This window comes from Myotis brandtii, unplaced genomic scaffold (assembly GCF_000412655.1).
Source record: "Myotis brandtii unplaced genomic scaffold, ASM41265v1 scaffold34, whole genome shotgun sequence".
In the NCBI taxonomy this organism is placed as follows: Eukaryota; Metazoa; Chordata; class Mammalia; order Chiroptera; family Vespertilionidae; genus Myotis; species Myotis brandtii.
In genome coordinates this window covers 1,912,411-1,926,462 of record NW_005363098.1, presented here as the reverse complement: position 1 = coordinate 1,926,462, position 14,052 = coordinate 1,912,411, and the positions used below count along the sequence as shown (strand labels likewise).

The 14,052-nt window shown below is 39.9% G+C and overlaps 1 protein-coding gene across 1 annotated transcript in view; it reads right to left on the bottom strand.

Moving 5' to 3' along the window:
• The window catches only part of DCLK2 (doublecortin-like kinase 2), a 141,318-nt gene that overhangs the window by 126,592 nt on the left and 674 nt on the right, over positions 1-14,052 (bottom strand). The gene's annotated exons all lie outside the window — the stretch shown is intronic.

Here is a 14,052-nt window from a genome sequence, read left to right as displayed (position 1 = left end):
TCTTGCCATTTGTGACAACATGGATGGACCTAGAGGGTAATATGCTAAGTGAAATAAATCAGAAAAAAACCAACACCATATGATTTCACTTACACTATGTGGAATCTAAAACACAAAATAAATGAACGAACAAAACAGAAACAAACTCAGATACAGAGAACAAACTGATGGTTGCCAAGTGGGAGAGGGGTTGACGGGCTAGATGAAAAAGGTGAAGGGATTAAGAAATATAAATTAGAAGTTACAAAATAGTCACGGGGAATATAGTCAATAGTGTTATAATAACTATGTATATTGCCAGGTGGGTACTAGACTTATGGGGGGAGGATGATCACTTTGTAAGTTAAATAAATGTTTAATCCCTATGCTGTACCTAACACTAATATAATATTGAATGCCAACTGTAATTGAAAAAAACATTAAGCACTCCTCATCTGTTTTCCCTACTTCCTCACCCAGCATTTGCTCTTAAGCCACTGCAGCGTCACTTCTCCTCCCTGCACTCCGCTGGCTGAAACAATGCTCACCCTGACCCCCATGTACTTTGCTAAATGCAAAGCACATCTTTCTAATTTCACTTGATGTTTTCTGAGGGCACTGGACACCACTCATGATTCTCTCCCTGCAGATCCTTTCTCCTTGGCTTCCATGATCTAATTTCTTTTGTTTTACCTCTTACTTTGATTGTCCCCTCTTGGTCTGCTTTTCAGGATCCTTGTCTCTCACCCATCCAGGCATCCCTCACCCCCCTTAGATTCTCCACCCTCTTTGCTTCAACCCCCACCTATACCCAGACGACTCAAACAATGAGGACATCCCCAGCCTAGTCCTTTCTCTTGAGTTCAAGTCACTTAGGAACATTTCTACTAAATAATATATGGATTTCACACATGCTGCATGTCTAAATATCATGCCCCATCATTGCCATCCTGACCTCAAACTTTCTTCTTCCTGAATTTCACAACATATTGAATGAAATCACTATCTATGTAGTCACGTAAGCAAAAACCAAGCCTCCTGCTTCTCCCCTCCCTTTCCCCGCAAGACTGTTCACTTTGGTCAAAGCACCTCTGGAATCCACCCTCAACCCTGCCTTCTCTCATCCTCCCTGGATTAGAGTAAACTCCGTGTATCAGGCCTCACCCCCTCATCCACCACAGAGCTGCCACAGAAAAGTTTGTAAAATGTGGATCTGATGTCTCCTGCCTGCTTCCTTGACTTTAGAACACAGGACAAAGTCCTTAGTACATCACACACTTCCAGCCTCATCTTCTGCCACTTTCCCACAGGTTCCCAAGTTAGCACCACACCAGTGTATTTGCAATTTCCTTCCAATCTCATCATACCCTCTTAGTCTCATTCCTCCTTATATACCTGAAATGACCTTCCCCCTCCTTCTACCTTGCCTCTATTTATGACTTGTCAAGACTACTTGCCACTGACAAGAAAGTAAAGCAGTAGAGCCTTCACATACTGCTGGGAGGATTGACAACATACATAACATGGGACCCAGAAATCCACCCCAGGAAAGTACCCCAGAGAAATTAATGCACATGGGCACTAGAATATATATTATCTCTCTACATATACATACACATACATGTTCATAGAAGTATTGCAAAAGATGAGAATCAATTCACATTAACCAACCTAGATTATAGTGTGGTCATAACAGTAATGCAAATGAACAAACAAGCTATGTGAAACAATAGTGAGCAAAAGATGACAAAGCACTATATGCAGTAGGAGTCAATTTCTGTAGAGTTCAAAACAGACACCAGTTAACTATTTTGATTATATTTTTGCTACAATGAAGACATCCTAAAGTAGGGGTTCTCAACCTTCTGGCCCTTTAAATACATTTCCTCATGTTGTGACCCAACCATAAAATTATTTTTGTTGCTACTTCATAACTGTGATGTTGCTACTGTTATGAATCATAATGTAAATATCTGATATGCAGGATGGTCTTAGGCGACCCCTGTGAAAGGGTCGTTCGACCGCCAAAGGGGTCGCGACCCACAGGTTGAGAACCGCTGTCCTAAAGACAAGCAAGAGTCAGGCTGTGTCCCCTGGAAAAGTTATAGTGGGGAAGAGACCCAGGGAGAGCGTTTCAGATACTGGTTGGTAATCATGGAGGTGTTCGCCTCATAGTAACTCAATAGGCTGTGCATGTATGTTTTATGAACTTTCTGTAGGTATATGTTTCATAATTTTAAAGTAAAATTTTAAAAATTACAGCATTCTTGGGCACTCTTGTACTGTGAGTTTTCAATGTCAATTTCTCATAATCATTTATTCTTTTTGTAATCCTCAACTGAGGATATGTTTTAATTGATTTTTTTTTTTTTTTAGCGAGAGAAGAAAGAGAGATGGGGGGGAGGGAGGGAGGGAGGGAGGGAGAGAGAAAGAGAGAGAGGGAGAGAGAAAGAGAGAGAGAGAGATGTGAGAGATAAACATCAATGGGTTGCCTCCCATTTGTGCCCTGACCAGGGATCACAACCTAGGTATGTGCCCTGAATAGGAATTGAACCCACAACCTTTTGATGTACAGGACAATGCTCCAATCAACTGAGCCTCAAGCCAGGACTTAAAATCATTTATTTTTTATCTGTCTCTTCCAGAGGTTATGAATAGAGAGTTTTTAAAAATCAGGTGACTATGTTTTATAGGTACAGATGTCCAGGCCTCGCCACAGTTCAACTGAGCCAAAATCAGTGGAAGGTGGTACACCAAAACATAGAGGTAAGGTTTTTAAATTTCACAGGTGAATGTGCAAACAATCCCTCATTGCAAACTATTGCCTAGAATAGCAGCTCCTTGAAAAAACTGACTGTACGTTTTTCATACCACCCACATCTAGCACAGCATCTGGAATATAATAAGCACTCAAAACATGTTTGTCGAAGTAATGACAAAAATATCTATTTGCAAAACAAACTGATTTGCATTACTCTTCCACAGCATAGCTGTTTACACACGATGACCTGGGAGGCTCAGGGTCAGGCTCCTGAAAGATGTCATGTGTGGTCTGAGACACTTTTAGGTAATGCTAGTCCCACAAAAGGTGACCTAAGCCATACAGGAAAACAAGCAGGACATGAGGACTATCTAGTACCCACCAACATTCTTTTTTTCACTCCAAAGCACCAAGAGTCCAGGGTACCTTTTTAGTCCAACAGATGTAATGTCTCTTTCAATTAATGGTGTATATATATATATATATGTGTGTGTGTGTGTGTGTGTTTATATATAGGTATGTATTATATATACAGACACATAATACATAAGGTATCCTCAAAAATGTATACACTTTGAATAATTAAAAAGGCAGTATTTATTAAAATACATTTCATTTTCAAAATTTAACCATCAGCTGTTCAAGTGTGTATATATTTGGGGGGCACTCTATATATTCTCTATATCTATTTAATAGCTAAATCACAATAATCCCTCAACATTTAAAATGTAAAGTTACTGAGAGAAATCACAAATAGCTACATGCAACCACATGCAGTTGGAAATTCAAAAACAGTATGTTTTAGCCTATTTTTCTATCAGTTACTGTCAAGTCTCTCATCCACCTCTATTAAAATATCTACATTAACTGTCTAACACCACTAGTAGTTTATAATTATAAACTATTTTGACATTCATGACAGAAAAGTAGTTACACAAAATTTGGACATTGAAACTATACTTAACTCTGACAGTGACAGCAAGCACTGAACTTTGATAAAAAGGAAAACTTGTTTATGAGTGTATGGTACAAGGACTCTCAAGCTTAGAGAAACCCCCATCAAAAGATTTAAATATGTTAACATAGAAAAGGAAAGACAAAAAGACACTTCACATCTAGTGTCAGAAAAAAACTAAATTCTTTTCTAACTTCCAAAATGAGAAAAATTACTCCCAGAGGAATGTAACCAAGGAAAATAAAGCTGGATGTGTTGCATCTACAAGGCAGTTTGATGTCCTTCATCAGTACAGCATCTGGGAGATTTTCCTACAGGTGGATTATAATGTGTGTATCTCCATGTAAAGCACATCAGAGAGAAACCCCTACACCCAGCTGGTTAAGAAAAACACAGGGTGAGGAAAAAGTCTGATTTATTACTCTGTGTAAACAACTTAAGTTTACTGCCTGAACTGTACAGTGCCCAGAATTTAAACTCATGGGGATCATTAGAGTAACACAGAGTTCATCTCTCTGGCCAGGAGGCTGTTTCCACTCTTCACTCATTTGCTGTGTCTCTGATCCAATGCTGTCACATTCACAAAATGAATATAATAGCCTTTCCTGCAGGGTAGAACTAAGGGCACAAAATAAGATCTTTCACCCCTAAGACCAATGCTCTTTCAACACATCTGATGGCAAGTGGCCAAAAGAAGTTGTCTCCCAAAGTCACATCCAACTTCACCATCTGTACCATCTACTGAGAAAGGGGCACAAAAGCTACATCTGAGTATCTATAAAGAAGTATGTCCACAAATCCATTTTTCACCATTGAAATTTATGAGGAGTTTAAGATTTTTAAAAAATATGTAAAAGGAAAACAAAAATTCTACTCATTAACCAAAAAGCCTTCAAGCCTGCTCACTGAAAAAGTACTAATTGTATCTAATCTCCTGGTAGGATGAAAACTACAGACCTGCTCATGTCTGAGCCAGGGGGATGCCACAATCTGCAAGAGCTCACCGGAGCGATTTTAACTCTGTCTTTATCCTATGTAATAAAAGCCTAGGTGGGGTCACGTGTGATGTCATCACAAGATGACTGTCACAAGATGCCACCACAAGATGGCTGGAAGGGGAGGGCAGTTGGGGGCGACCAGGCCTGCAGGGGAGGGCAGTTGGGGGCAACCAGGCCTGCAGGGGAGCAGTTAGGCATCAATCAGGCCGACAGGGGAGTGGTTAGGAGGCAATCAGGCAAGCAGTTAGGAGCCAGCAGTTCCAGATTGTGAGAGGGATGTCCGACAGGGATCAGGCCTAAACGGGCAGTCAGACATCCCTCAATGGGTCCCAGATTGGAGAGGGTGCAGGCCGGGCTGAGGAACACCCCCCACCCCCACGCACGAATTTCGTGCACTGGGCCTCTAGTTTTGATGATAAGATTTAAAATGTTTATATCACCCAATTTTGGAACATCTGAACAACTGCTTCTGAACCAAGGACAGCCAGGCCACTCTGTCCACAGCCTCACCTCTTTTGGCATCAGGTGTTGTAACTCTGCTGTCAGTTAAGGAGGAAAAGTGGACTTAAGGAAAAGACGTGCACAGCAAGTTAAGGCCAGAGGACATAGTTTTACTCTGCAGGAATGAAGGCTCATTAGCAGCGCAAAACTGACTCATCACTCAGCCATCTGAACTCAGCATTCAGCACCATGGTCACACTGGGAACAACAATTTAATTTAAGCAAATAGTATCTGTAGCTTTATGTTGCTATTTTGCATTTTTATTGTGAATACCAATACAGTTTTATTGGTATTTCCATTATCAATTTGTTTGGGGTGTATTAGTGTATAAGACCTATATGCATAAGTACACACCTACCTTTATATTTATAAATATTTAAGTAACAATTTAATTAAAGTAATGAAGGCAATAATGGGCTTCTGCAATTTGGCTGTTAGCTTTTTACAGTTTTCATTTTTAAGTATCCCAAACATTGCTAAAATTTGAGAAACACTGCAATCATAAGGATATTAAGAAAGAGAGAGAGAGACCTTCAGACCAAAATGTATCCCTCTAATAATATTTGCAAATAAACTGTGGTATAAAGGATATAGGGTCAGTCCTTCAATTGCTCATCATCCAAGCGGAGGCAAAAGTTTCCTGGACAGAGTTTCCCCAACTTCTGGAGTCCTTTGTTAACACCGTTCCCCTTCATCCCTGAAACCTCACTGTGAGATCTAAGAGGAAGGCCTGGCCCCAGTTTTAAGTTAGTGACTGATGATGAGGATGGCTTGCAAAGCTTCAGGGCAAGTGATGAAGGACTCAGAAATCAGATGTGTGTCCAGAAAAGAGGTGTTTAGCGGGCAGGAGGGACGGGGAAATGGTGCAGGAAAGCATGAGCACTGTTTCAAAACGCCTGAAGGGCTGCCATGCAGAAGCATGATGAGCCTTATGGAGATCCAAATGGCGGCTCTAGAATTACTGGGGAGGGGGTGCGGGGGTAGGGGGCGGGGAGCAGAGTTACTAGGACACAAATTTTGTTTTAAGATGCCGAGGACCACTACTATTTATCAAAGAGCCACTGCCTGCTAGGACTCTCTGCTCAGTGCTTTATTGTAAGGTTCATGTGGAATCTTCTGGCTATTGGCCTTGACCGCTAACCTAACAAGAGATGAGTTTACATTGGGCTATTTCTCAAGTTCTTTCTTGCACAGAGGCTTGATGAACATGAGTATAACCAGTAGTAAGTTTCCAACACTCCTTTTTTTATTTTCTTGATTTTTTAGCAGATGAGGCAAAATACTGTGAGTAAAAAGACCAAGATGATGAGCAAGGGTATTGGGAAAGGGCACATCAATCATTGCCTTTAAGAAATAAAGATCATGAATATCAGCACCAGGCTCAGAGTAAGCGCTCAATAAAGGCTCAGTGTTGTTTTTTCCTAAAGAAAAATTTAAAAATAATCTGAAGTTTGCAAAACATACATAGTGAAGGAAGAGATAAATCAATGACCATACTTTAAAACGTCCACTAGGATATATTTTGGTTGCAGGTAATTATAATTTAATCAACATATAAACAAAAGGTAATATAGTAGGTCATAATTATAGATGATTGTAGCCACTTTGTTTAAGATGTTAGTAAATGTTATAGTATAATCAAAAGTACTTAAGTTGATCTCACAAACCACTATTTTCCCATACCTTTGGTCTATAAAATAGTAGCTTCTGACAAATTACACAATGTAACTAGTTGACTGATTTAGGCTGCAGAAGACATGGAAAACAGAATAAAACACTAAATTATAATAAAAATTAAAGCATGTTTTAAGAGATGAAAATTCTAGCCTTAAAATATTGGAACTTAAAAGGTATCGGATTGTATTAAAACTATACATGAAATAAATTTGCTAAAGACAATTTTTAAGAATGCAAAATATGAACAAAACTAAATATAAGCTGTGTCAGAGAACTAACTCAAAGTAGACACTGAAAAAATTAGGGGCTTAGAATAATCCTGGGATTTAAAAACACATACAAGTAATAAAAGTACGAGAATGTGCTTATGACAGATGTCTAAGGAGAAAAATCAAGTCAGGCATTTAGAAGTAGTGAAAATTATACATTATTAAAATAGATTGCATTATTTTTCTTGAAAACATATTTAAAAACTGAAATATGAAAGGGCAACAAATACTTGATTTTCACATTAACTTATTCTACTTCTGCAAACCTAGCTAACTGTCCAGCTAGCTGTTTTAACTGGAAATATTTTTAAAATACCTATATCCATCTATTCCCATTATTTAAAATATCTTACTAGTACATATGGCACCAAAGTAACATTAATTATCAAACATCATGTGCCAGAAGTATGTGTTGCATGGGATAAAAAAATCAATGAGCCCGCACTGGGTTTGTAATTTTTCCTTTCCTCAGAGCATTCTATGAAGAAGACCCTTTTATAAGTTATTGGGAGGTTTCTAAGAACTTTAGCTAAACCTGGGTAACCACATCTGCTCAAAAGACCTGGCCAACTTTTATTTATTTATTTTTATTGTTTTAAAATGTCTTTAATTTCTAGAGAGAGAGGGGAGAGGGATAGAGAGATAGAAACATCAATGATGAAAGAGATACATTGATCAGCTGCCTCCAGCACGCCCCTGACTAGGGATTGAGCCTGCAACGTGGGCATGTGTCCTGGCCAGGAATTGAACCCAGGACCTCTTGTTTTATGGGTTGATGCTCAACCACTAAGCCACACCAGCCGGGCGACCTGGCCAACTTTTAAAGAGGTACATGGAGCCAGACAGAGACAGAAGAATTTCCCAAGATCACTGAACTTCAAAGGACAAAGGAGCTTTAGCAATTACCTAACACACCTTTCATTTACTGGATGAGAAAACGGAGGTCAAGCAAGGGAACTCTGCAGAACCTGAATGCAGAGACACTACCTTGCAGGTGTACAGAATGGTGTGTTTTATTCCAGGAACCATACAGGCAGCATCCTAACATTTATGTTTATGCTTACAGTGACTGAGGCACTACGGCAATCTTAAATTCCCAGCTCTAAATGATTAACATTGGGCTGCACAGTGATGGAGGTTTGGACTGCTGATCTATTATGACCTATGCAAACCTCAGGGGTCGAAATGGACCCCATTTCCCCACAGGTGGTAGAACACAGCAGAAGTTCAAAAGCCAGGGAGAAAGGCCTCAACTTCCAACCCCACCTCTTAGGATTAGTGCAGGGGGGCAATTTCCTTATCCTCTCTGAGCCTCAGCTTCCTCATCTGTAAAACAGGGAAGACATCGCTGCCATTTTTCACAAGATATTATAAGGTTAAATGTGAGGAAACACGTCAAGTCCCTCACACCGTGACTGCATATAAAACATCTAATACATAGCAGTAATGCCAAGAAGAAAAAGAATCTCTAATCCTTAGGGTAGTTGTTTATTTCATCAGAAGAGATAAAAACAGAAGTGGGAGAGGAGAAAGAGACCTAGCTACGAGGTACAGACCTACAGCAACTCTCCTGGTCCTACCAGCAATGAAGCAAGCAGTTTGACCACCATTGCCCAAGGGAATTTCCCCTCACAGGACCATAAAATATCCATTTCTATATTTTAAAGCCCCGTAACATATTTATCTCTTCTTATAACTCTAGAGTATCATTATGGCATACTCTAATCATATAAATGCTCTCCCAAATATTCCCTTTCTTTCCCCAACCCTTTAGAATTCTTTATTCTCCAAATTAAAATTTCTCTTCCCATTATCTCTGGGAAGAGTTTATTTGCTGCTATATTATTGCACATCTGAATTCCCCTGTTTTAAGTAAATGAGATGAAAAGAAGAATCAAATTTATAGAAGCAGGTTTTAGGCAAGAGGCATTCTCCCCATAATGAGGACTGAGCACAGCACCTGTGATTTAACTGAAATGTAATCCAATTTTTCAAAATACCTATTTCCACATTTATATAGGAACAACCCTATTCCAACTTAATTCATAGAAAACTTCCCTTGACAGCCAGGGGAAATAAGATCATTTTCTGTACTATTTATTTGAAGTAAAATTTATTACTTATTTCTAAGTAATTATTTATTTAGAAATAAAGTAATTTTCTGGGCTATTTATTCAATGAATTTATTGCATGTCCAAGATCCCTGACCTCATGATGCTCTCAGTCTAATGCAAAAGACAGACCAATAAACCACTAACTGGAAAGATAAGTGGTATAATAGAGGCAAAGAAAAATGCTGTAAGGAGAGGGAAGAGTTATAAGCTTGACCTCAGGCCTTGGCTCCAACATCTGTTCCTCTGGGAAGCTTTTCTCATCATCCCGGCCAATGCTGCACTTTCGCTGGAAAGTGTGTGTGTGTGTGTGTGTGTGTGTGTGTACACACACAAGTTTGCTATCTCTTTCCCTCTAACTGTGAGCATCTTGAGGGAAGAAACTGTACCCCTAGCACCTGAAACAACAAAAATATGCTCTTTATCAACAACTATTTGAGATCAATGTCCCCGAGGTGTGGGAAGAGATTCCCAGAGAGGTGATATGTGAAGCAGGTCTTAAAGAATCTCGTAGTCTGCCAGGCAGAGAAGGCTTTGCAGACCTAAGATTCAACGTTCAACTGCCATGTCCAATCATCATAGATGCCTTTAATGCATACAGCTTTTGACTTATTTTTGCAAATGTATCTTATAACTCACAGTGAGGAAAGAATGTAATCCCATAACAAGTTCCAAGAGCTAAGTTTCTATTACTACTATAAAAATCTAACATTCAAGGGGGAAAAAATCCTAGAATATGGGTTCTTAGAGACTTATTTTTACTTAAAACTCTCTCAGTAACTATATTTTAGTTTAACACCTTCAAAGAAATTGACCAAGCCCAGCAGATCAATAAACTAGATTTAGTAAGAAAACCTCAGAAACTTAAGTACTTAATTTCTTTAGAACTTTACTTTTCTTAAATTCAAATTAATTCATGTGAATTTTCAAGTTAACTTGAAGAATGGAAGTATCACTTATCAAAATCATAAAAATTGCCCTGGCTGGGTGGCTCAGTTGGTTGGAGCATCGTCCCATACACCAAAAGGTTGCGGTTCAGTTCCCAGTCAGAGGTGCATGCAGGAGGCAATCAATGCTCCTCTCTCTCTCTCTCTCTCTCTCTCTCTCTCTCTCAAATTAATAAAAACATGCTCAGTAAGAATTATTAAAAAAAAAATCACAAAATTCTCTCACATGCCAAAAAATTCAATCAGCTTATTTACTACTGACTGAGGGATAACAGGCCGAGATAACACCAAACGACATTTTACTTTTGGAATGGGAGAGGCAGAGACTGGTGGCTAGTAATTATTTTGGCTCCTGGCAAACACTTCACCAGAGCTACACACCCACTCCCTGCTTGAGAGGAGGACAGCTACAGCCTAGTCAGTTTTCTGGAAGGTTCTGAGTAGGGAAAGGCAGCCCAGGCCCTCATATACTCAGTAAGTAGCCACACAGGTAGAGAAAGAGCGTGTCCTTTTAGTCCTGAAGGGATCTGACTTGGAGAGGGGATCTGCCAACCTTTCAATCTTTCCTTGAACAGAAAAGGACACTGAGGCCCAGGGAACTAGGTGAGTTTTTCTCAAATCCACAATCAGTAGAACCCAGGGATCTTCACTTGGCCAGCCATCATTTCTACTATCCTTGGCCATCTCTCGTTAGGACATCAACATTTTACAAATACAGCCAAAATGTTCAGTAGGTGAGAACACTCACGGAACAGAGCTGAGACTTGGAGTTCTGACTCTTAATCTGGAACATGAGAACTTAAGAGTGAGTCATCAGGACAGCTTCAGTTATGTATCAGAGATGATACAAACTCGACTGGCTCACAGCTTCACCCAACTCAGTCTCATTTTCCCCAATATTGACGGTTATGACAAACAGTCCTCCTCTGAGAGAAGGTTTTAAAGAATAAACAGGACTACCGAGATACCTAGCACCAACCAGTGAAATTAAGCTAGCAAGGTGAGGTACACCAATAGGCCTAGCATAGCCTGCTGGCCAACTGTAGCACAGGAGTGCCAGCCTACACCAGCACACTGTTTTTAGTTGCCAGAGACTCTCAAAGTCAAGGGCAGAAAAAAAATCTGGGCCATGCAAATTTCTTTTGTTATCTGAGTTCAATGTGATTGGGGTTCTGAATGAGTGTTCATGCCATGGGCAGTCTTGAGCCATCGCTTTCTCTATTCGTCACTGAAAATATTTTAGGAAAAACAATGTTTCCTAAACTACAAACTTCATGGGACAGAAGAGGCAGAGAGGAAGAGAGTCAACCATAATGGTGTAAAAATAATATTAGAGAATCTTGTAGTCAATTTTGACAGCATGGGCAATATTTACAGACCTATTTTTACTGATCAAATAAAAACTATAAGTTCTTCTGTGTGATAAATCTGAACACTGGAGCACACAATTTTAATTAAAAGTTGAAACTATTTAAGTTCTCTAATAATTGATATTAGAGCATAGATGGGTTGTTTTTTTTTCTTAAAATCTCTCTTGCAACAGGGTACTCCACTCATTACTGGAATATTCAAGACCTAGACAAAGATCCATTGTCAGAGAGAATGCCACTATGACAAAAGAAGTGCACAAATTTTCTTCTTTTGCAGTAACTGAATACTGCTGGAAACAAGCGATCAATTGGCTAGACTAGGAAAACACTTCTGTTGTGCAAATATTTGTTGCATCATTATTTATCATATGATGGTATAATTTGGACTCTATGGGTCTCAACCTCATGGGAAGAAAATGTTCCAACCCTTCCATGTACAGCTGAAACTACAGTTTGAGAACTGGACTCAGTGGACCGTGTACTGCCTAGGCAATGACAAACTCAGTGTACAATATATGTTCTCATTAATTAATGTGCATAATGGTTATCTTGACCAAATTCCCCCTATGATGATATTCATCTTTGGAGTACATTAATTTCACGTAGCAAATGTACTGTTAAAATTACTTCAGAGGAAGGTACCAAAATCTTCAGACCACCCTAGGCACAGTATCCCAAGGGCATGCCAGTAATGGGTGTTTAATCCATAGGCATTGCCTTGATCTTTCCATGGGGCTGCTACTCCAGTGTTGGGCCAGTCAGTCAATCTGTTACTCAGTTTTGAAATATCTAGACAAATGTTGTTCTTAGGTTTCTAACACCATAAAGATACGGAGTGATAAAAGCCTGTTTAACAATGTATCTTTATTTTACATCGACTCCTCCAGTTGGCATCACCTCCTCAAGTAGCCTTTAAAACCAAAACACACAACTGACCAAGAGAATGTGTGAAGTCGCTAACACACACATAGGCTGAAGAGACAACTTAAGTTTGGCTGGGTCCTCTTCTAGCCAGACAAGGGAAAACTTCTGGCAACAGTGATCAAATAGAGAAACTCAACCACTTCCACGACTCCTCAGTGTGGCCTCATCAGTGTATGAGAGGTGAACTGTAGAAGAAAGAGCATCTACTGCAGGGATTGTGGGACAAGTCATGTTACTTTCCTCGTGTGTGTGTGTGTAAAATGGGCACAGTGCCTTCAGAACATAACATAAGAACAGGATGAAATGATATAAGAAAAACAGTTGGCTCAAAGTTTAATTTCCTCTCCCTGCCAAGCCAATGTTGCTATGACTATAGCAAATGTGCCATTTGCATGAAGAAAGATGCATGAGGGCAGACTGTATGTAAACATGCAGGCAGCAAATACTTGGGTTCTGTCTGATCTTTACAGGTGATATTTAGATCTGGCATACCTTGTTTTATTGGCATTTCACTTTATTGTGCTTCACAGGTGTTGTGTTTCTTTACAAATTGAAGGCAGGACCCTCCACCAGCAAAAAGATTACAACTCACTTTATTGTACTCCTGGCTTTATGGTGGTGGCCTGGTACCGAACCTGCAATGTCTCCTAGATATGCCTGTACTTACTTAGTAATGCTTTTTTTTTTCTTTAGAAGAAAAGAAGAGTAAGTATTGCAGGAATTCAAGGATGACTCAACATACAACCAATTAGTCCCTTTGAGTGAAGCATGGTTGACACTTGAGTGAAGCAGTTGCCAAGCAACTGCTGATTCCAATGGCCTGTAACCATCATCCTTACTAGCTAATTTCAACAGAAGAGAGGGCAAGAGAGATTGACCTTGATTCACCTCATTACCAACCAAATGTAGAAAACCCTTTAGAACAGTGGTTTTCAACCTTAGCTGCACATTCGAATCACCTGTGGAGCTTTTACAACTCGGGATGCCCAGGCCACACCCCAAACCAATTACATCCTAACCTGGAACGGGTTGGGGGGGAGGGGGGAAAGGGGGGGTTAGGCACCTATATTTTTTAAAATCTCCAGTGACCCAAGATGCAGCCAAGGTTAAGAACAATTGCCTAGGATCACCCCTCCTGAGCTCATATAACTTCTGCTGGGAGTCCAACCAGGAAAGCCAACCTAGAGCTTTTCACAGCACAACCTTCTGAATAGAGCAGATACAACAGGGTCCCTCCCACAGGCTGGCACCACAGGTGTCTCCACTGAGGTCCACACACAGGGGGCTGAGCAAACAGCTTAGTAGCTAAAGGGTTACCCAGATCCTCACTGGGGAGCCACCTTTTCAAATAGTTTGCAATTAAAAAACAAGTTCGCCAATTTTAAGAGATGTCACCGAAGTCCAAAGCCCTTTAGGATGTTTTCTTTGTTTTGTTCTTTTCTTTTTTTTATAAGGCAAATCTCTTGGGAAGGACAATCAGAGGATAGCGCGCTCCACACAGAGCTTAAGGAAAAGCAGAGATAACGTACAATTCCCGTGGCCTAGAAGACACCCCGTAG